At 37.3% G+C, this 22,005-nt stretch overlaps 1 protein-coding gene and 1 pseudogene across 1 annotated transcript in view; one reads left to right on the top strand and one right to left on the bottom strand.

Annotated features, from left to right (window-relative positions):
* OXR1 (oxidation resistance 1) overlaps nucleotides 1-22,005 on the bottom strand; it is an 825,596-nt gene that overhangs the window by 558,298 nt on the left and 245,293 nt on the right. The gene's annotated exons all lie outside the window — the stretch shown is intronic.
* On the top strand, nucleotides 19,638-20,022 carry LOC100345153 (prefoldin subunit 4 pseudogene; annotated as a pseudogene).

Here is a 22,005-nt window from a genome sequence, read left to right as displayed (position 1 = left end):
ATGGAAGTAATATCTGCACCAACATCATGATCTCCAAAGTATGTCCAGAAGAATTCAACAATGATCTATGCAAAAAGCAGAAATACCATTTAAATTTCTAATCCCAATAATAATGATATATGGAGTGAAGTGGCATTTAAAACTTTCCGACTTTTTAAAATAAATCAGAAAAAAAATCTGTAATTTCACATTGAACTTAAAAGAATATTTATCAAAAAATTTTGAGTCAGGTGGCAGTTAAAAGGAGAGAATGGAGAGACACAGTCCAAGTATTATGAGGAAAAAAATTGTAACCCAGAATACTATACCCTGCAAAGCTCTCATTTATGAATGATGGTGAAATAAAAAACCTTCAAAAAAAACAGAAGTTGAAAGAATTTGTCGAGAGGAGGCAAGATGGTGGAATAGGAAGGGAGCACACTGATAGTCTGGGGAGAGACAGTTTAATAAAAGTGGAGACACTGCAGGTTCAAGGAAGAGTAGGGGAAGAAACAGCAGAAGAAACTCTTCCGGAATGAGTGATTCACAGTGGACCTGCGTGGAGAGCATGGGAGCCCACAGTTCAGGACACCAGCGGCAGACTCAACACACCAGCGCTGGAACGCGAGGTGAGCTGAACCTCAATAGCCCGAGAGGGTATAGGGTAGTATTTAAATTTCTACCTAAAAATATTCAAGATTAAAATAGCTACCATTGTAATCAATGTTTTTATACAAGAAATATTCCTATAGTAACAAAGAAGAAATACCTATATTTTTGCCATTTTCCAGTTTTATTGAGGTATGATTAAAAACTGTATACATTGAAGGTGTAAAATATTATGTTTTGATGAACATACACATTGTGGAGATCTTTCCACAATTAGGCTGATTAACAAATCCATCACTAGAGTTGTGATTTTTTAATGTGTAGAAAGAAACTTTTGTTTTCACTCTGTTAGCAAATTTCCAGATCACAATACATTATTGTTAACTATAACTATAATCACCATGCTGTATATTAGGCCTCCAGAAACCTAATTGTAATTGTAAATGGACCTCTCAGACCATTTGATTATATTTTCCCATTTCCTTCATCTTCTAACTCTTAGGAAGCTACCCTTCTAATCTGTTCCCTGTAAATTTTGAGTTTGACTTTTTATCTTTAAATTATTTATTTATTTGAAAAAACAAAGACTGTGAGAGCGAGAGTGACAGATCTTCCATCTGCTGGTTTACTCCCCACATGCCTACAAAAGCTGGGATTGGGACAGGCAGAAGCCAGGAGGCAGGAACTCCATTCTAGTGTCTCACATGGATCCAGGGACTCAAACACATGGGGCATCTTTCACTACCTTCCCTGGCATATTAGCAGGCACCTGGATCAGAATTAGAGTGGCTAGGAATAGAACCAGCACTCTGATATGAGATACTGGCATCAAGAGTGACAGCTTAATATGCTGTGCCAGAATGCCAGACTCTAACATAATCCTTAATAGTGAGAAACTGGAATCTGAGAACATCAGGAGTTAGGTAAGGGCTGTCCAACCCTCACCTCTCCTTTTTAATAACATATTGGAAGTTAACATAATAATATAATAAAAGGAAATTACTTGAATCCCGTTTAGGAAGAAAGAAATGATGCTATCTTGGTTCACAAATGACATGTAGAAAATCTGAATACACGAATAAAAAATTCTTATAAGTAAATATAACATTTGTAGGATATAAGATTAATATATTAAAGTCAATTATTTTTGTGTATACCAACCATGAATAAGTTGAATTTGAAGTTTAAAACATAATATTACTCATATTAAAGTAAGTATAAAATAACAAAATATTTAGTAAGAAAATATGTGTAGGTACTATATGAAGAAAACTACAAAACTGATGAACAAAATCAAAGAAGTAATTACATGTAGAAATATTCTATTTTCATGAATATGAAGAGTCAAGATGTTAGTGCAATCTCAATCAAATTTTCAGCAAATTATTTTTATGAATATTAACACACTGTTCTAAAATGTATGTAAAGAGGTAGAGGACCCCCAATTCACTATCTTTTACATGTTACTGAGGAGAAGAACAAAATTAGAAGACTGAATGTACATGATTTCAAGACTTGCTAAAAAGCTACAATAATCAAACTCAATAATGACAAAATAAAGAATTCAACAAAAAAGAGCAAAGGACATGAACAGGCATTTTTCAAAGAATGAAATTCAAATGGTCAACAGATACAAGAAAAATGCTTAAGATCCCTAGTCAAGATAGAAATGCAAATCAAAACCACAATGAGGTTTAACTGCATCCCAGTTAGTATGGCTTTCATACAGAAATAAAAAAAAAAAAAAGAACAATAAATGCTGGCAAGGATATGGGGAAAAGGATCCCTAATACACTGTTGTTTTTTGTTGTTGTTGTTGTTGTTGTTTGACAGGCAGAGTGGACAGTGAGAGAGAGAGACAGAGAGACAGAGAGAAAGGTGAGAAAGGTCTTCCTTTTTTCTGTTGGTTCACCTTCTAATGGCCACTGCGGCCGGCATGCGCTGCGGCCAGCACACTGCACTGATCCAAAGCCAGGAGCCAGGTGCTCCTCCTGGTCTCCCATGCGGGTGCAGGGCCCAAGGACTTGGGCCATCCTCTGCTGCCTTCCTGGGCCACAGCAGAGAGCTGGACTGGAAGAGGAGCAACTGGGACAGAATCCGGCGCTCCGACCAGGGCTAAACCCGGTGTGCCAGCGCTGCAGGCCGAGGATTAGCCTAGTGAGCCGCGGCCCCGGCCCCTAATCCACTATTCATGGGAATGTAAACTGGTACAGCCATTGTGGAAGGTAGTATGGAAATTTTTTGGAAAGCTATAAATACATCTACCATATGATCCAGCCATCCTACTCTTAAGTATTTATCCAAACAAAATGAAATTAGCATATGAAAGAGTGATCTGTACATTCCATGTTCTTTGTAACTCAATCCACAATAGCTAAGATATGGAATCACCCTGGATGTTCATCATTTGATGACTGGATACAGAAAATGTGAAATATATACACTATAGAACACTACACAGCCATAAAAAGAATGAAATCCCATCTTTTGCAACAAAATGAATGCAAGTGGAAATCATGCTAGTGAAATAAGCCGGTCTCAAAAAGATTAATATTATATGTTTTCTCTGTTTTATGTGGCAGCTAATATAGAATACAAAAAAGTATAGGAATGAAATGGTCACTTTGGGATATGATTTTCATTTTTAGCTTATGTTTATACTCTTTTGGAGCTGTGGTCTTCCTACTTTTGACTTGTTGAATGTTATGATTAGTGGTGAATTAAGCCTGTGAACATACAATGGATTAAAATTACGTTCTCAAAAAAGCTGACAAAGAAAGAGAATTTGAAAAAGGGGTGTCTGGAAGGTACAGGATACTGAGGAAAGTGTGGTTGTCTTCTTGGAACAGTACCTACAGAATGCAAAAAATCTGTTCTCTTTATATTAATAAATTTTTTTAAAAAATTAAAAATACTCAAATCAGTATGGTATTGGTTAAAGAATGGAAAAAACAGATCAGTGGAACAGAACAGAGAGAAAAGAAATAGATACGCACAAATATAAACAGCCAATCAATTCCAAAAGAATATAGCAGTTCTGGAACAACTGAATATTCACACATGCACAAGAAAAAAAAAAGATCCTGTGTAAAAAAGTAATATAAACACAGACCTTGAACCTTTCACAAAAGCGACTATTGGTCTCAGTTTAAAATACAAAGCTATTAAATCTTTGGACAATAATATGGGAAAAAAATCTAAGTGATCTTGGGTTTGTCAATGTTTATGTAGAGCACAAAAAGCACAGTCCAGGATATAAACAATTGATAGGATGGATTTCATTAAAATTAAAACTCCTATTCTGACAAAGACATTGTCAAGTTAATAGAAAGACATGCCATAGACTAGTAGAAAATACTTTCAAAAGCATACATGATAAAAGACTGTTAACCAACAAATAAAGAGAACTTGTAAAGTTCAACAATAAGAAAATGAATGAGTCAAAAAATAAATAGGAAAAAAACTGATATTTTACCTGAGAACATATCCAGGTGAAAATATATAAAAAGATGTCAACATAATATGTTACTATGGGATTAGACATTTAAAAATGAAATACTTCTACATATCTATTCAAATGACTTAAATCCAAAACACTGATTAAACTAAATGGTGGCAAGAAGCTGGAACATCAGGCCCTTTCATTCATTGATCATGAGACTGCTAACTAGCACAGACACTTGGGAAGAAAGTTTGGCAGTTTCTTAGAAAATACACTCATATGAATCAGCTATTTCTTTCCTTTGGATTTACTTGAAAACGTATGTGCACTCAAAAAAAAAAAAAAACCAGACAAAATGCTAATAGGTTTTTATAGCAGCTTGAATTATATTGCCGAAACTTGTAAACAATCAAGAGGTCCCTCAGTAGGTGAATGGATAAAACAAAGTATGATATAGCTGTACAGTGAAATATTATTCAGTGATGAAAAGAAACAACCTATCAGATCATGAAAACATGTGGAAGAAACACAGGTGGTGTGTTAAATAAAAGAAGCCAGCTTGAAAAGTCTACATACTATATTATTGTAACTTTATGACAATAAGGAAAAGGTAAGACTGTGGAAACAGTAGAAAAATTAGTGAAAAATTAGTGGTTACAACAAGGGATGAATAGGCATATCACAGAGGATGTTAGGGCAGTATAGCTAATCTGTCTAGATACTGTAGTATTTGATAAATATAACTTACATTTGCCAGAACTCATAGGATGCATAATACCATGAGTAAATCCTAATGGAAATTATGGACTTTAATGATGAGGATGCATAATTACAAGTTCAGTGATTTTTAACAAATGTTCAACACTAGCACAAGGTTTTGATCATATGTGTTAATAGTTCGTGCATATGTGAGTGCAAGAGAGCAAATGAGAAATGCCTGTACCTTTTTATCAATTTTTCTGTTAATTTAAAATTGCTCTAAAAATGCAGTCTGTTTCAAGAAAAAAAAAATTTGACTTAGACCCAGTTTCTTTAACTGCAGAATAAAAACCACAAAGCAAATCTTACAAGGTTGCTGGAAAGATCAAATGAGTCAAATGAGAAAACTCTGGCACACAATTGGCATTCAATAAATATAAAATCACCTATTAAAGTCTCTCATTGAGCCTTGGTGAAAACCCCATGTACCCTTCCTCAGTTATTTCGTACTTCCAGTAGAAGCAGAATGGTCAAAATTATCGTCTGGTTATTGCATTTTGAACCTCAATTCAACGAAATAATCAGGAATTTATTTTGTAACTATTTACAGTAGAATTCATGTGCACTGTACTGAGGATACTATGTAGAATTTAAGAAAAAGCCTCTATTCTCTAGAAGAATCATGAAATCTATTTGGCATGCTAAGAAATCAATAACAAAGTATAAATCTACATATACAATTAAATGAAAAAATAAGTGCTATATTAAGGGCTGTGGAATTATTAAAAAACTGGAGATTAGAATAGGAATATTTGGAGAGGCCTTTTGTAATAAGTTAGCCACTACAAAGGATACTTGTGGTAAATGGCCCCTAAAAACTATTTGCCTTTTCTGTTTCATGCTTGATGTTTCAAGCATTCTGTTTGATTTTCTGAATATTATCTCTAATTCCCTATGTGACAAAATCAAAGGATTGCTTCTTAGAAGTCAGATGATTTTCAATTCTGTGAAAAAAATAATCATTGTGCTATAAAAGAAAGGATTGTCCTGAAAAAATTGTTTAAGCTGTAAAAACAGAAAAGAGACTGTTGTAATGCAAAGGTTTTTTCCTAGGGGCTGGTGCAGTGGCACAGTGACTTAATCCACTGTCTGCAGTGTTGGCATCCCATACTGGCACCATTTCGAGTCCCTGCTGCTCTGCTTCCAATCCAGCTCCCTGCTAATGCACCTGGGAATGCAGTGGAAGATGTCTCAAGTCCATGGGCTCTGCACCCATGTGGGAGACCCAGAAGAAACTCCTGGTTTCTGGCTCTGGTCTGGCCCAGCTCTGGTGGTTGTGGCCATCCGGGTGGTGAATCTGTGGATGGAAGATCTCTCTCCCTCTCTCTTCTCTATAATTCTTACAAATAAATAAATAAATCTTTTAAAACTTTTTTAACAATTTTTAAAAACTTTATTTTTAATGATGTTACCTGATTATTATTTAGAAAGTACCAGATTTCAAAGCTTTAATGCTGATTCTCTTTTGTTGTTAACCATGCATTCACTTATTCAATCAAATGTGAGGCTCTTCAAAAAGTTCATGGACATGCATATTATGGAAATATTATGCATGGATTTCAAATGTTTTTTTTACCAAAATAAACATCTTTTGGTTCCATTTTTTTCCCAACAGCTTCTTGGAGTTCCCTGTTAGTGTTAAGTGTCACTCACAAATTAGAGATGTTTCCTGGTCCCTTGGAGCCACAATTTATAATTTAGTGAAGATGGCAGACATTTCAGCACAAATTTATGCTAAATAAATAATCATAAATTCTAATGAGGTATAATGGAGGACAAGAATGGCTACTTTGTGAGACAGAATAGTAAGAGAGACTGAAATGGCATTTGAGAACAAGTTGGAGAAGGTCTCTCATGAGAAGTGGCTGGTAAACTGGAACCTACAAGTTGAGCAGAATTAGCTAGCGAAGAGTGGGGGAAAGAATTCCCGGCACTGAGATCAGCCCAAGCAAAGTCTCCAAAATTCGGAAGAACCCAGTACATGGATTCAAGACATTTGAAAAGACCACTTAGGGGCCAGCACTGTGGCCCAAAAGGTTAACGCCCTGGCCTGAAGCACAGGCATCCCATGTGGGTACCAGTTCTAGTCCCGGCTATTCCTCTTCTGGTCCAGCTCTCTGCTGTGGCCTGGAAAGCAGTAGAAGGCAGCGCAAGTCCTTGGGCCCCTGCACCCACGTGGGAGACTTGGAAGAAGCTCCTGGCCCCTGGCTTCGGATCGGCGCAGCCCTGGTCATTGTAGCCATTTGGGGAGTGAACCATCGGATGGAAGACCTCTCTCTGTCTCTACCTCTCTCTGTAACTCTTTCAAATAAATAAAATAAATCTTTAAAAAAATAAAAAGACCACTTAGCTAAAATCAAAAGAGAAAGGCAAAGTGGCATGGAATGATATTGAGGAGGAACAATGGGATCACGGGTAGGGGTCTGGATGTCATTTCTGTAAAAGAAATAGCTGGGGCCTGCATTGCGGGGCAGTGGGATCCTGTACTGCAGCGCCAGCTTGAGTCCTTGCTACTCCACTTCCAATCCAGCTTCCTGTAAACGTACCAGGGAAGGCATCAGAAGATGATACAGATGCATGGCCACCTGCCACCCACATGGGACACCAGGATAGACTTCTTGGCTTCAGCCTGTCTTAGGCCTGGGTGTTCCAGGCTTTTGGGGAGTGAACCAGAGGATGGAACATCTCTCCGCCTCTCTTTGTCATTCTGCCTTTCAAGTAAATCTGAACAAAAATATGATACTTTGAGAGCATATTTCTTGAATTCCAAATTTTAATTCTGTCATTATCAACAGTGTGTATTTGGCCGGCGCCGTGGCTCAGTAGGATAATCCTCCGCCTTGCGGCGCCAGCACTCCGGGTTCTAGTCCCGGTCGGTATGCCGAATTCTGTCCCGGTTGCCCCTCTTCCAGGCCAGCTCTCTGCTGTGGCCAGGGAGTGCAGTGGAGGATGGCCCAAGTGCTTGGGCCCTGCACCCCATGGGAGACCAGGAGAAGCACCTGGCTCCTGCCATCGGATCAGTGCGGTGCGCCGGCCACAGCACGCCGGCCGCGGCGGCCATTGGAGGGTGAACCAACGGCAAAGGAAGACCTTTCTCTCTGTCTCTCTCTCTCTCACTGTCCACTCTGCCTGTCAAAAAATTAAAAAAAAAAAAAAACCAACAGTGTGTATTTATTCAGCACATACCATCACAAGTATAGACAGATCCACATTTGGGGAAATTCACCCAGAGCTGATTGTTGAACTCAGCTGACATTCTACACTTTAATTAGAAGTAGCAGCAAACATTCAAAGATCTACTTTGGATGTGATTTTAGAATAAATAAAAGTGGACAATTCCAAAAGGTGAAGGAGGGAGTGATGTTAAGACCTCATTGACTCTCGGTGTTGTTTTTATGGTCACAGATCTTTCAGAAGGTTCGATTGGCTTCAGTTATATATAGCTGCTGTTAAATTCAATAGAAATTTTCTCTTAACCTTCTAAATGGTAAACTCATAAGTTTATATTACCTCCAAATTTTAATTTTTAACTAATTTGCTAATTTGTGCCATGTAAACACTATGATTTCATTTTCATTTATCCAATATTATTACAGTCTCTATGGCTTTGCCTTTTTAAGAGTGTCATATAGTTGGGATCATACAGTATACATCATTTTCACATTTTGACAATATCCATTCAAGATCTCTCCATGGTATGATAGCTCATTTCCTTCTTACTGAGTAATATTCCATTATATGGAAGTACCATCTTGTGCTCATCTATTAAAGGACATCTTGGTTGCTTCCAAGTTTTGGAACTGCTACAAATATTTATATGCAAGATGTTTAGTGGAGGTAGTTTTTTTTTCTTTGCATTATGTCTATTTTATTAACTCATATATGGAGCATAGCAACAATTCTGTATCTCTTTTCTAATACAACTTTCATGCATTTCATAGAATTCTGATAACCATACTTCCCTCCCACCCTCCCTCAATTCCCTCTTCCTTCCCTTTTCTCCTTTCCTTTTTGTAATAATGTAATATCAATTTACATTATAATCATAGGCTTAATGCATGACTAGACATAATGTTCAGTAAATAAAAATACAAAGATCACAGTTTCGTTTTGGTATAGAGAGGGCTAAAAACAATAATCAAATTATAAGATGTCAATTTCATTATTATACTTTTTTGCATGCTTTTTTAAAGATTTATTTATTTATTTGAAAGTCAGAGTTATACAGAGAGAAGGAGACACACACAGACACACACACACACACACACACAGAGGTCTTCCATCTGCTGGTTCACTCCCCAGTTGGTCACAATGGCTAGAGCTGTGCAGATCCAAAGCCAGGAGCCAGGAGCCAGGAGATTCTTCCAGGTCTCTCATGTGGGTTCAGGGGCCAAAGACTTGGGGTAACTTACTTTCCCAGGCAATAAAAGAGAGTTGGAAAGGAAGTGGAGCAGCTGAGACTCAAACCGACACCCATATGGGAATGCCAGCACTGCAGGTGGTGGCTTTACGCTCTACACCACAGCACAGGCCCCTACTCTTTTGTATTCTATATTAACTATCATATGCAAGAGAAAGTATATGACATTTGTCTTTTTGGTACTGGCTTATCTCACTAAGCATAATGGTTTTTAGGTAGCATCATTTTGTTGAAAACACTGGATTTCATTCTTTTTATGGCTGAGTAGTAGTCCATTGTCTATATTTAACACCTTTTATTAACCAGACATTAGTTTATTAACATCTAAATTGATTATATATCTTAGCTATTGTGGGCAAATAACTGTTTAATATGCTGACATCATTTCCTTTGGATAAGTTCCCAGGAGTGGGATGATTGGTCATATGGTAGATCTATTTTCCAATTTCTGCAGAATGTCCATACTGTCTTCCATGATGGTTGCACTAGTTTACATTCCCACCAACAGTGTATCAGGGTCCCTTTTTCTCTAGTAAATACAAAGTAAAGCAATTGCTTTATTATATGCTACGATTATGTTTAATTTTGTAAGAAACTGCCAGATTGCCTTCTATAGTGGCCTGCAGAAAGCTCATCAGAAATGAATGAGAGTTCCTGTTATTCAAGCCTCTCACCAGTATTTGGCATTGTCACAATTTTGGATTTTAGCACCAGTAATAGTACTAATGCTAAATACTACTAGTGTGTAGTAGTATTTCACTGTTGAAGTTCTCAATACACTGAAATCCATGACGACATATGATGTTGATCATCTTGTCATCTTTACCATCTGTGTATTCTCTTTTCTGAGGTGTCTGCTCTCATCTTTTGCCTATTTTTAGTTTTCTTATTGTTGAGTTTTTAAGAATTCTTTGTTTCATTTCATTTTAATTAAATTTATGTGTTTGGGGTTAGTCCTGACCTCCCCAACACACAGACACACACACACACACACACACACACACAGAAACAGGTAAGCTCGGTAAAGACAAATATTTTATGGGTTTACTACCATTTCAATTATTAGTAGTAAATCAGCTTCTGTATTCTCACTAGCCGGTGTACCAAAAATATACAAATTTTACTGTTTTTCTAGTTTTAGCTCAGCTCTATTTCTGTTTCCTGTAAGAGAACTTTTAGATTTAACAGTAAGGGAGGGAGATGTTATTACCAGGATATCTTGGATTAGTCTACTTTAAGATCAGAAGGTATCATTTACAAATTTTAAAGCTATAGTATATTAAAGTCAAATTATGAGAGGCAATACTGCAAATCAATATGGGATGCAGATGCACCAAGAAGTATCTTTATTGCTGTACATGTCCCTGTCCTAAGATTTAGATTATTCCTTTGAGTTTTTTCACCGTTCTATTAATTGATAATACTTGGTCTCTGCAACCAAACGCTGGGTGTTGCACCTACAGCCTGATCCTTCAGCTATGGGTCCTGAAGCTAGCTGTTCTCACCTCTTCTTTTTTTAGGGCAAAGGTTATTATGCACTCCTAGTGTTGCTAGTATCAGGGCATTCACCATGCATTTTTTGTTAAAATTATCTTTTCTTATACCTTATGAATAGTTTCTCTATTAAACTTATTTAATTGCCACTTTTGTGAGTGCCACATGTTTGTTTCCTGTGGAGAATGACAGATGGAATTTGTCTCAAAAAGACAGCTAATAACACTGTACAGAACTGTGAAAAGTGAATATTAAATATGAAGAATCTCAACAGTAGAGACAAGGGCTGTAAACAAGAATCAATCCTCAAAATGTCAATTTGCTCATACACATTACATTTTTTGTACTCTATGAGTTACCACAGATTATTCTTTGTTGAATCCTTACTTAGTAGAGGGTTAATCTTATGATTATAAGATAAACTGAAAGTATTTCATTGTAAAAAGTTAAAGAGAGAATAAGAAAGGAAAGAGGAGGGATGGTGGGAGTGTGGGTGGGAGGAAGGACAGGGTAGGAAGTATCCGTATGCTCCTAAATCTGTATCACCTTATGTAAATAAAAAAAGAAAAAAGGAAAAATACCTTTGTAGTAAAATAACAGAATAATGAAGGCTCTTCTGGGACTAGTGACCAGGCATTTCTCTCCTTGGAGGAGAAGATGTAAGCATGAGACTATGCCAACAGAGCTGATTAAATACCCCCTCTGACAATAAAAGACAAAATTACCATGCCCAAATTGGGTGTAACCTTCAACACTCCCCTCACTGGGGAGCACTGGACAGAACTCCCTGGCTACTCATCAATGTGTTCACTGAAAGAACAGACACTTCACTAAGCCACAGAGGCATAGTTCAAAGTTAAAAGCTATCACAGTGAAAAAAAAAACCTTCACAAAGGGCTAAAAATGAATGCTGCAATTCAAGAAATAAGAATAAGGGAGACAACACGACGCCCACGAAAAAAACACAAGCATACTTCAATACTACAGTGTGAAGGAGAGATTGAAGAAATGCCAGAAACAGAATTCAAAAGAATTTATTACAGGATTACTTAGAAGTAATCAGAAGCAAATCCATGAATTAAAGCAATCCGTACATGACATGAATGAAAAATTTCCCCATGAAATTGAGATTATAAAGAAAAATCAAAATGAAATATTAGAAATGAAGAACAGATCAAACAAAAAATGCAGTGGAAAGCCCTAACAACAGAGTCAGTGAGGCATAAGAAAGAATATCCATGTTAGAAGACAAACTCCGAAAATTTTAAGTCAGACCAAAAAAAAAAAAAAAAGAAATCAGAAAACAAACAAACAAACAAAAAACAGTATTGAAGATTTATAGGATAATATCAAAAGACCCAACATAGGGGTCTTAGGAGTGCCTGATGGCCCGGAAAGAAATAATTAGAAGGCCTTTCTAGTGAAATAATTACAGAAAAGTTCCCTAATTTGCAGACTGAAAGGAACATCCAAGTATAGGAAAAACATAGAACTCCTAATAGGCATGACCAGACACGATCTTCACCATGACACATTGTAGTCAAACTCTCCACATATAGAAACATAAAGAAAAGATTCTAAAATGTGCACTAAAGACATGCCAGATTACTGTCAGAGGATGTCCATTTAGATTCATAGCTGACTTATCAGAAACCCTACTAGCTAGGAGAGACTGGTGAGATATATTCTAAGTCTTAAGTGAAAACAACAATCAATCCAGAATATTGTACTTTGCAAAGCTCTCATTTATGAATGAAGGTGAAATAAAGACCTTCCAAAACAAATAGAAATTGAAAGAATCTGTCACTGCTCATCCAGCCTTACCAAAGATGCTTAAGGATGTGCTATGCACAGAAATACAGAAACATGGTCATCACCCTGAAAGAAGGTAAGGGCAGAAAATCTCTTAATAAAAGTACGAAGAAAATCCAAAGTAAAAAATAGGAATATTTATGGAAAAATGGCAGTTCCATATCATTACTTATCAATATTAACCTTGAATGTAAATGGCCTCAACTCTCTGGTTAAAAGATCAGACTAGATGAATGTATTAAAAAACAAAATCCATGTATTTGCTGCCTACATGAAACATATTTCATCAACAAAGATACATACAAACTGAAAGTGAAAGGATGGAAAAAGATATTCCATGTTAACAGAAACTAAAAATGAGCTGGTGTACCCATTCTAATATCAGACAACATAGACTTTTACATAAAAACTGTTAAACAAGACGAAAAAGGGTACTGTGTAATGATTCAGGTTTCAATTCAACAGGAAGGTGTGACTATTATAAATGTATATGCACCTAATTACAGGACACCTGGCTATTAAAATAAATGTTAATGGATCTAAAGAGAAACATAGACTCCAATACAATAGTAATAGGGGGACTTCAGTACCACATTTTAGCAATAGACAGATCAACTAGACAGAAACTCAGCAAGAAACAACATATTTAATTGACACTCTAGACCAAATGGACCTAATAGAAATCAACAGAACTTTTTTTTACAGATTATATTTATTTATTTGAGAAGTAGAATTACAGATAGTGAGAGGGAGATATAGAAAAGTTTTCCATCCACTGATTCACTCCCCAAATGGCTGCAATGGCTGTAGTTGAGCCAATCCAAAACCAGGATCCAGGAGCTTCTTCCAAGTCTCCCATGTGGGTGCAGGGGCCCAAGGACTTTGGCCATCTTCTATTGTTTTACCAGGCCATAGCATTGAGCTGAATCCAAAGAGGAGCAACCGGTATGTCGCTCCCCCATTCGCGGAGGAACGACACAGGACCCTGCACTGTTCTTTTGTCTGCTCGGCCCTCCTGGGTTTGTTGCTGGTCCTTCCCGGGTTGGCTGCTGATCCTTCCACCTCCGTGGAGGGGTGGTTCCCCCTGCCACTTTCCCCACTTCCGCGGGGGAGCGGCACACTGCCAGCCGGCTCTCTCGGGGGCTGCTCAGATGTTATCCTGATGTTCCCTTTAGATGTTCCCTGGTGCATGTTGTCTCTCTCCTCCTTTATAGTCCTCTTCCACCAATCCCAACTCTGCTACCCACACTCCGAGCACGCTGCTCTCCTCCAATCAGGAGCAGGATCAGCTCCTGCAGGTTATTGGTCGAACTGGAGGCAGCTGTGTAAAAGTTGTTTACTCCTCTCCCAGCACCATATTGTGGGAGAGCAGATGCATAGAATAAGTCTTAATTCCAGTAACTTAGTCTAGTCCGAGTTGCTCCCCACACCGGTACACAAACCAGAACTCACATGGGATTAACCTATTGTACCACAGTGCCAGCCCATGCAAACTTTTTATTCTTCAGTTACAGAATACACATTCTTCTCACCAGTGCATGGAATATGCCCTGGATAGATCATATTCTATGTCATAAAACAAATCTCAGCAAATTCAATCAAATCAAAATCATACCATGCATCTTCTTTGACTACATGCAATTAAGCTAGAAATCAACAACTCAAGAATCACTAGAACACAGAAAACACATGGAGACTGAGCAACATGCTTCTGAATGAACAGTGGGTCATGGAAGCAATCAAAAGGAAATAAATGAAGATGACGATACAACATATCAAAACTTATGAGATACAGCAAAAGCAGTGTTAAGAAGAAAGTATAGCAATTGGTGACTACATTAAGAAAAAGAAAAGGCATCAAATAAATGCATCTCAAGGACCTAATAATAATAACAGCAAAACAAAGTAGGAGAAAAGAAATAATTAAAATTGGAGAAGAAATAAAGAAAATTGAAATGCAAAAAGCAACACAAAAGATTAATGAAATGAAGAGCTTATTTTTAAATAAAAAAATTGACACACTGTTGGCCCAACTAACCAATAAAATAAGAGGGAGACCTAAATCAATAAAATTAGAGATGAAAAAGGAAATGCACCAACAGATACCACGGAAATAAAAAGAATCATCAGAAATTACTACAAAGAGCTGTATGCCAACAAATTGGGTAACCTAGAAGAAATGAATAGATTTCTAGACACATAAACCTACCTAAGTTGAGCCAGAAAGACATAGAAAACCTAAAGAGAGCTGTAACAAATATGCAAATTGAATCAGTAATAAAGATGCGCCCAAAAAAGAAAAGCCCAGGACTGGATGGCTTCACTGATGAATTCCACCAGACATTTAAAGAAGAACTAACTCCAATCATTCTCAAGATATTCAAAATAATTGGAAGGGAGGGAATCCTCCCAAATTCCTTCTATGAAGCCAATATCACCTTATTCCTTAAATCTGAAAAAAGATACAATAGAAAAAGAGAACTACAGACCAATTTCCCTGATGAGCATAGATGAAAAAAATCCTCAACAAAACACCAGCCAATCAAATCCGACAACACATCAGAAAGATCATTCACCTGGACCAAGTGGGATTTATCCCTGATATGCATGGATGGTTCAACATTCAAAAACCAATCAATGTGATACATCATATTAAGAAATTGAAACAAAAACAATATTATCTCAATAAATTCAGTCTTTTTATAAAATACAACACTCGTTTATTATGCAGACTTTAAGCAAATTGCATGTAGAAGAAATATTCTTCAACACAATCAAGGCAGTTTACAACAAACCCATGGCCAGCATCTTACTGAATCTGGAAAAGTTGGAAGCATTCTGACTAAAATCTGGAACCAGACAAGGATGTCCACACTCACCATTGTTATCATTATATCCTGGAAGTTTTATACAGAACCATTAGGCAAGAAAAAAGAAATCAAGGGGGATACAAACTGGGAAAGAGAAAGTCAAACTATCCCTATTAAAAATGACATGATTTTATATATATAAGGTATCTGAAAGACCACACTAAGAGACTATATTGGAATTTATAAAATAATTTGGTAACATTGCAGGATATAAAATCAATACACAAAAATCAATAGTCTTTGTATACACAGACAATGCCATGGCTGAGAAGGAACATGTAAGATCAATCCCATTCACAATAGCTACAAAAAAATAACTTGGAATAAATTTAACAAAGTATGTCAAAGACCTCTACAATGAGAATTATGAAACTTTAAAGAAAGAAATAGGAGAAGACATAAAAAGTGGAAAAAGCTTCCATGTTCATGAATTGGAAGAATCAATATCATCAAAATGTCCATACTGTTGAAAGCAATTTACAGTTTCAATGCAATACCAATAAAAATAGCAAGGACATTCTTCTCAGATATAGAAAAAAAATGATGCTAAAATTCATATGGAAACACAGCAGGACCCGAATACTTAATGCAATCTTATAGAAAAAAAAATGAAGCTGGAGGCATCACAGATTTCAAGACGTACTACAGGACAGTTGTAATCAAAACAGCCTGGTACTGGCACAAAAACAGATGGATAGACTTAAGGAACAGAGTAGAAATGACAGAAATCAATCCACACATCTAAAACCAACTCATCTCTGACAAAGGAGCTAAATTCAATCCCTGGAGCAAGGACAGTGTCTTCAACAAATGGTGCTTGGAAAACTGGATCTCCATAGGCAGATATATGAAGCAAGACCCCTACCTTACACCTTACACAAAATTCCACTCAAAAATTGATCAAAGACCTCAATCTATGACCAGATACTATAAAATTGTGAGAGGACATTGGGGAACCCCTACAATACATTGGCATAGGCAAAGATTTTTTTGAAAAGACTCAAGAGGCACAGGCAGTCAAAGCCAAAATTGATGAATGGGAATACATTAAATTGTGAAGCTTTTGTACTGCAAAAGAAACACTCAGCAAAATGAAGATACAACAGACAGAATGGGAGAAATTATTTGCAAAGTATGTAACTAATAAAGCATTAATATACAGAATATATAAAGAGTTCAAGGAACTCAACAATAAAACAATTTAGTTAAGAAACGGCAGAGGACTTAAACAGGCATTTTTCAAAAGAGGAAATGAAAAAATTCTCAGGATTACCATCCATAAGGGAAATGCAAATCAAAATCACAATAATCACAATGAGGATTCACTTCACTCATGTTAGAATGGCTTTCATACAGAAATCAACAAACAACAAATGCTGACAAGGATGTAGGGAAAATGATACACTTATCCCTTCTTGGTGGTAAAACCACTGTGGAAACAGTATGGAGATAGCTCATAAATCTGAATACAGACCTACCATATGACCCAGCCATCCCACTCCTGGGAAATTTACTCAAATGAAATGGAATCAGCATATGAAAGCGTTGTCTGTACACTCATGTTTTTTGCAGATCAATTCATGATAGCTAAGATATGGAATCAACTCAAATTCCCATCAGCTGAAGACTGGATAAAGAAATTATGGTATATGTACACCATGGAATACTATACAGCAGTCAAAGGATGAAATCCTGTCATTTGCAACAAAATGGGCACAGCTGGGAAAATTATACTTAGTTAAATCAGCCAGTCCAAAAGGACAAATACCCTATGTTCTTCCTGTTCTGTGGTAACTAATGGAGTACCTAAAAGGTAATCTATAGAAGATAAATTGACACTCTGAGTTGCCATGACTTTGAACAGCCCTTGTTGCAACTGTTGAAGAAGTTTTTTTTTTAAATACTATTTGTTGAACTCTCTACTTAATATAGAGTTAGGCACATGTGTATAAAGCTAATTGAAAATAGATCTTAGTAAAAATATTCTGCCTTTAAGATAAATCTTTTAAAAAACAGTAAAAATAAAAGTAAAAAACCTATGGATAGACACCAAAAAATTTATACCAAAATAAATGTGTCATTTAATTCTACTTTCTCATGAACTTTGTGATATATTCATGTGTGTGTGCATGAGAGAGAGAGAGGGAGGGAGAGAGAGAGAAAGATCTGAAACTGAATGAATTTTGAGCTGGGGTAAAAATCAATAGATTCTCAATAAAATCAATTTTCTTTTCTTCCTGGGCAAATATTGAATGCACATATCATGGCCCCATTTGCAACTGGATGTGGTCGACTTTTTATTTTTTTATTTTAAAGTTACAGAGATAGGGAGAAACAGGAAGAGGAGAGGGGAGGGGAGGGGAGGGGAGGAGAGGGGAGGGGAGGGGAGGGAAGGAGAGGAGAGATCTTCCATCCACTGGTTCACTGCCCACGTGGCTGCAATGGCCAGGGCTGGGTCACAGTAAAGTGAAGAGCCAGGAGCTTCATCCAGATTTCCCATGGAGGTGCAGGGACCCAAGCACTTGGGCTATCTTCTACTACTTTTCCCAGGCCATTAACAGGAAGCTGGATTGAAAGCAGAGCAGCCAGGCTTGAATTGACACACATATAGGATGCTCGAATTGCAGGTGGTGACTTTATCTGCTACACGAAAACACCAGGCCCTGGTGAAATTTGGAATGGGAGAAGAATTGTTGCAGGAGGCTTGCCCCATAGAATCTTCCTCTGTGTATCCCCCACGGCCTTTCCTCTTTATTGCTAAATGAAGCAGCAACCATCAAAGCAATCTTGAAACTCTTGAAAGTAGCAGGGCGGTCATATTATCTGACCTGATGCTTCCAAAATCTCACTTACGGGGACAATATGTTATAGTTTGGTAAACATTACTTTATTTTTCTTTCAGTTTTAATTACAGATTAAATTCTAAATAATAGTCATAGTGACTTGATCTTTTTGTACTCTTTTTACTACTTGACATAAAATTTTCCCAATTCATATATATCATTTTTTGATTTATTTATTTGAAAGCCAGAGTTACACAGAGAGAGGAGAGGCAGAGAGAGAAAGGTCTTCCATCCGATGGTTTACTCCCCAGGTGGCTGCAACGGTTGGAGCTATGCCAATCCGAACCCAGGAGCCAGGAGCTTCCTCTGGGTCTCCCACAGGGGTGCAGGGGCCCAAGGTCTTGAGCCATCTTCCACTGCTTTCCCGGGCCACAGCAGAGAGCTGGATTGGAAGAGGAGCAGCTGTGACTAGAACTGGCACCAATATGTGGTGCCAGCGCTTCAGGCCAAGGCATTAACCCACTGCACCACAATGCCAGCCCCAACATATATATCATTTTGATATGTGAGTAGTATTTTTTTAATTGATACAATTTTCTTAGCCATTCTCTCTTTTGTGGGCAGTCAGATGGTCTTTAGTTTCTGTAATTCAATGTTACAATAAATATCTTCCGTGTGCTTTTCCCTTTAACCAAATCTTAAGCAGAAAGCATTAAGTGAAATTATTTAAGAAACATTGTTATGATACTCAGCATGTTTTTCGCTTATATTATTAAAAATTGTTCCAATGACAACACAGGACAGAGTTCACATCCCCCTCTCCAATATTTTGACTTACATTTTCAAAATGAATGCAATCCATTGATCTTACAGTAATGAACATGAAAATGAGGTCACCCCTGTATAGTCATAAGGACAATAACTCAGCTTAGTGTTTGCATGTTAAAGGGCTCAGTAAGTACTTGCTGATTGAATGCATAAATAAATGAGTATACTGTACCATTTATATTAGTTTTGATATTATGTCAACACATTAAATGCTCAGAGGTATTTTAAAAAATTATTCATCACAGGAATGGGTGGATCATCATACTAGTATACATGCAAGCCAGTAGAGCTGGACTTCCAGCAATTACTTTGGAGGTCATTTATATCATGCAAGACAATCCAGTGAAGGAGAAAGAGAAAAGGGTGTATGAGATAAAAATCTTAAAACCATCAAGATTCAAGATAGGCAGTTCCATGCTACAAATGCAAAGCCTGGAGTGGTGGGGTCGTTTGTTATGGACGGGTTCTCATGGCCCCACTTAAAGGTTCTGCCCCTTGTTATTTCCTACTCTCCCTGGCATTGTTGATTTATGAGAGGGCACATGAGCTACATTAGACAAGAGAGTCATTTCCAGGGAATTGGAGCATAACATGAGATGAGATTAGTTTCTCCACTGGAAACTGTAGCTTTAAGTCCCAAGATGGTGGCCCCTAGGAAGAAGGCAGCCGCGGAAGATGTCAATGTTGCTTTCAAAGATCAACAACAGATAACCAATTTGCACAGAATACAAGTAGAATCACAAAGCTAACAGGAGAAATGAAGTAGAAAAAAAAAAACTCCAAAATTTATAAAATGTTTCTGATGACATCATGCTTACAGATGATGACTGCTTAATGATATCTTATCAAATTGCTGACGTTTTCATAAGCCACTCACGAGAAATGCTGGAAGAGTCAAGGAAAAATTTGCAAGACAAAATCGAAGAATCCAGAGAGGAATCAGTTCAACAGGTGTTAGCAGATTTGAAAACTCAGTTACATGCAAAATTTGGGAGCAACATAAACCTTGAAGCTTGTGAAAGTTAAACATTTTCTAAAACTTTTTATAATTGGCTTAACAAACTTGAATATAATTTAAAATGATAAAAAGAGTAAATCACATAAGTTGTGGAAGTGCAAATTTTCCCAAGGGAAATATTATATGAGAGGGTCTTTTTAGGTTGGGAAGAATTTGGTTCTGGTGAGGGTCCAAATAAATTCCCAAGTTACTCTTATAGAGAAACAAATAAAAAGTTAAGGATGTCAAAAATGTCAATCAGATAAGATTTACAACCCAGTCCCTTTATTTTCTATTCAAATAAAAATGCATAATACTTTGATATTTTACCCTCACAGGTTTTTCAGAATTCTGTTTGTGAACTCATTCTCCTTAAACAATTTTAAAATTTTAATCAGAATTCCATTAAAATGGACTCTCACCAAGCACCTGTTTCAGGAGGGGAGAGGTAGACAAACAATGGGTCTTGGATATCTTCCCATCACAGCATCTTCCTCTTAAGAAAAGCTGTCTCTTCTTTGCTCAACATGATTGACAATGATGTTGGCTCTAGTGGATTGTGTTTGTTTTTTGCCAATGAGGTGAGTCTATCAGGCCTTTATCCACGAGATTTGTCCTTGATACTCTTCCTTCTGCTTGCTCCTTGGTTGTAATGTTTGTCATGGTTCACTTTAGTCAATGAAATGCGAGTGTAGGTGATGCATGCCATGTCTGAGTAGAAAATGTATGAACCATCGTGAGGTTCAGAAATGGTACCTTTCTGCCCTGTGACCAGCATGCTGCCAATATGGGATTCTCTTACTGTGGAACATGCCACAGGGAAGACCAAAGAGCCGAGATACAGCTGACCTCTAGGCAACAAATGATGTGAATAAAAAATACACTTTATTGCTGTAAGAACACTGACATAACATAGTGGAGTCTGACCATGCAATAGCCAGTGACTATTTTTCCCTTTGCAGTTGGGGCACTGATAGTCTTCTTTCATTCTTTAGTACAGGAAGACAAAATAGGTACATGCAAAAAATTATCAGAATATTGTTCAAGACTGAAAATTAAAAGATACCTTACTCTTTTGTTCTACTACCTGTGCTAAGAATTACATAAACTATTTCCCAGGGAAAAGCTGGGATAAGGCTTGCTGTGCCAAATCCTCTTAATGACAGTTTATTAATTCCATATGTTCAAAGAGAAGGAGGACTGAATTCAGGTGACAAATGGCTCAGACCTCTCACAGTTCATTTAGGCAGAAATGGCCCAAAGATCACTGCATGTTCCACATATCATATTTTTTCTATTGGTTGTGAACAGATGGGAGCTGTATTATTTAAGGAATCCTGGTATCTGGCCATTATCCAAAGCAAATGAAAGAAGGGTGGCATTTGACTGGCTCAGAAGGCAACTAAAAATGGGCATCCAGGCCAATCAAAGCAAGGCTACAAGTTGCTGGGCAGGATCTCATGTCTCAGATGGCTACTAATTTGGCTAATACATTTAACCTGTTAAGTGTTCTCATTTAACATTCACCTTATGGCTTCCCCATTTTATGTTAACTTGCGATACAAATTAAGATGATTTACAAAGTAAAGTAGGTCCAGTTTTTCGCAGTCCATTGTGTCCAACTGATATTTTTGGCTCTCAGAATTTTCTTCCAAATGTTATTACTTCATTCTGAGAAGCATCATTTTTATTTAGTTATAAAAGTCACACTGTTAATTAGGGCCACTGTAACCTTAAAGGTATGAGCCTGTGAGAGCTACTTACATGACTTTGGATGCTTTAATTAAGTTGCCACTCACTCATGTGTTGAGCAAGTACTTTGGCCTGGCCCAGCCCTGGATGCTATAGGCGTTTAGAGAATAAATCAATGTAAGAAAGCGCTCTCTCTATGGCTGGCACCGCGGCTTACTAGGCTAATCCTCTGCCTGTGGTGCCCGCATCCCATATGGGCGCAGGATTCTGAATGGGTTGCTCCTCTTCCAGTCCAGCTCTCTGCTGTGGCCTGGGAAAGC

Source organism: Oryctolagus cuniculus, chromosome 6 (assembly GCF_964237555.1).
Source record: "Oryctolagus cuniculus chromosome 6, mOryCun1.1, whole genome shotgun sequence".
Taxonomy (NCBI): domain Eukaryota; kingdom Metazoa; phylum Chordata; class Mammalia; order Lagomorpha; family Leporidae; genus Oryctolagus; species Oryctolagus cuniculus.
This window is presented reverse-complemented; position numbering and strand designations above follow the sequence as displayed.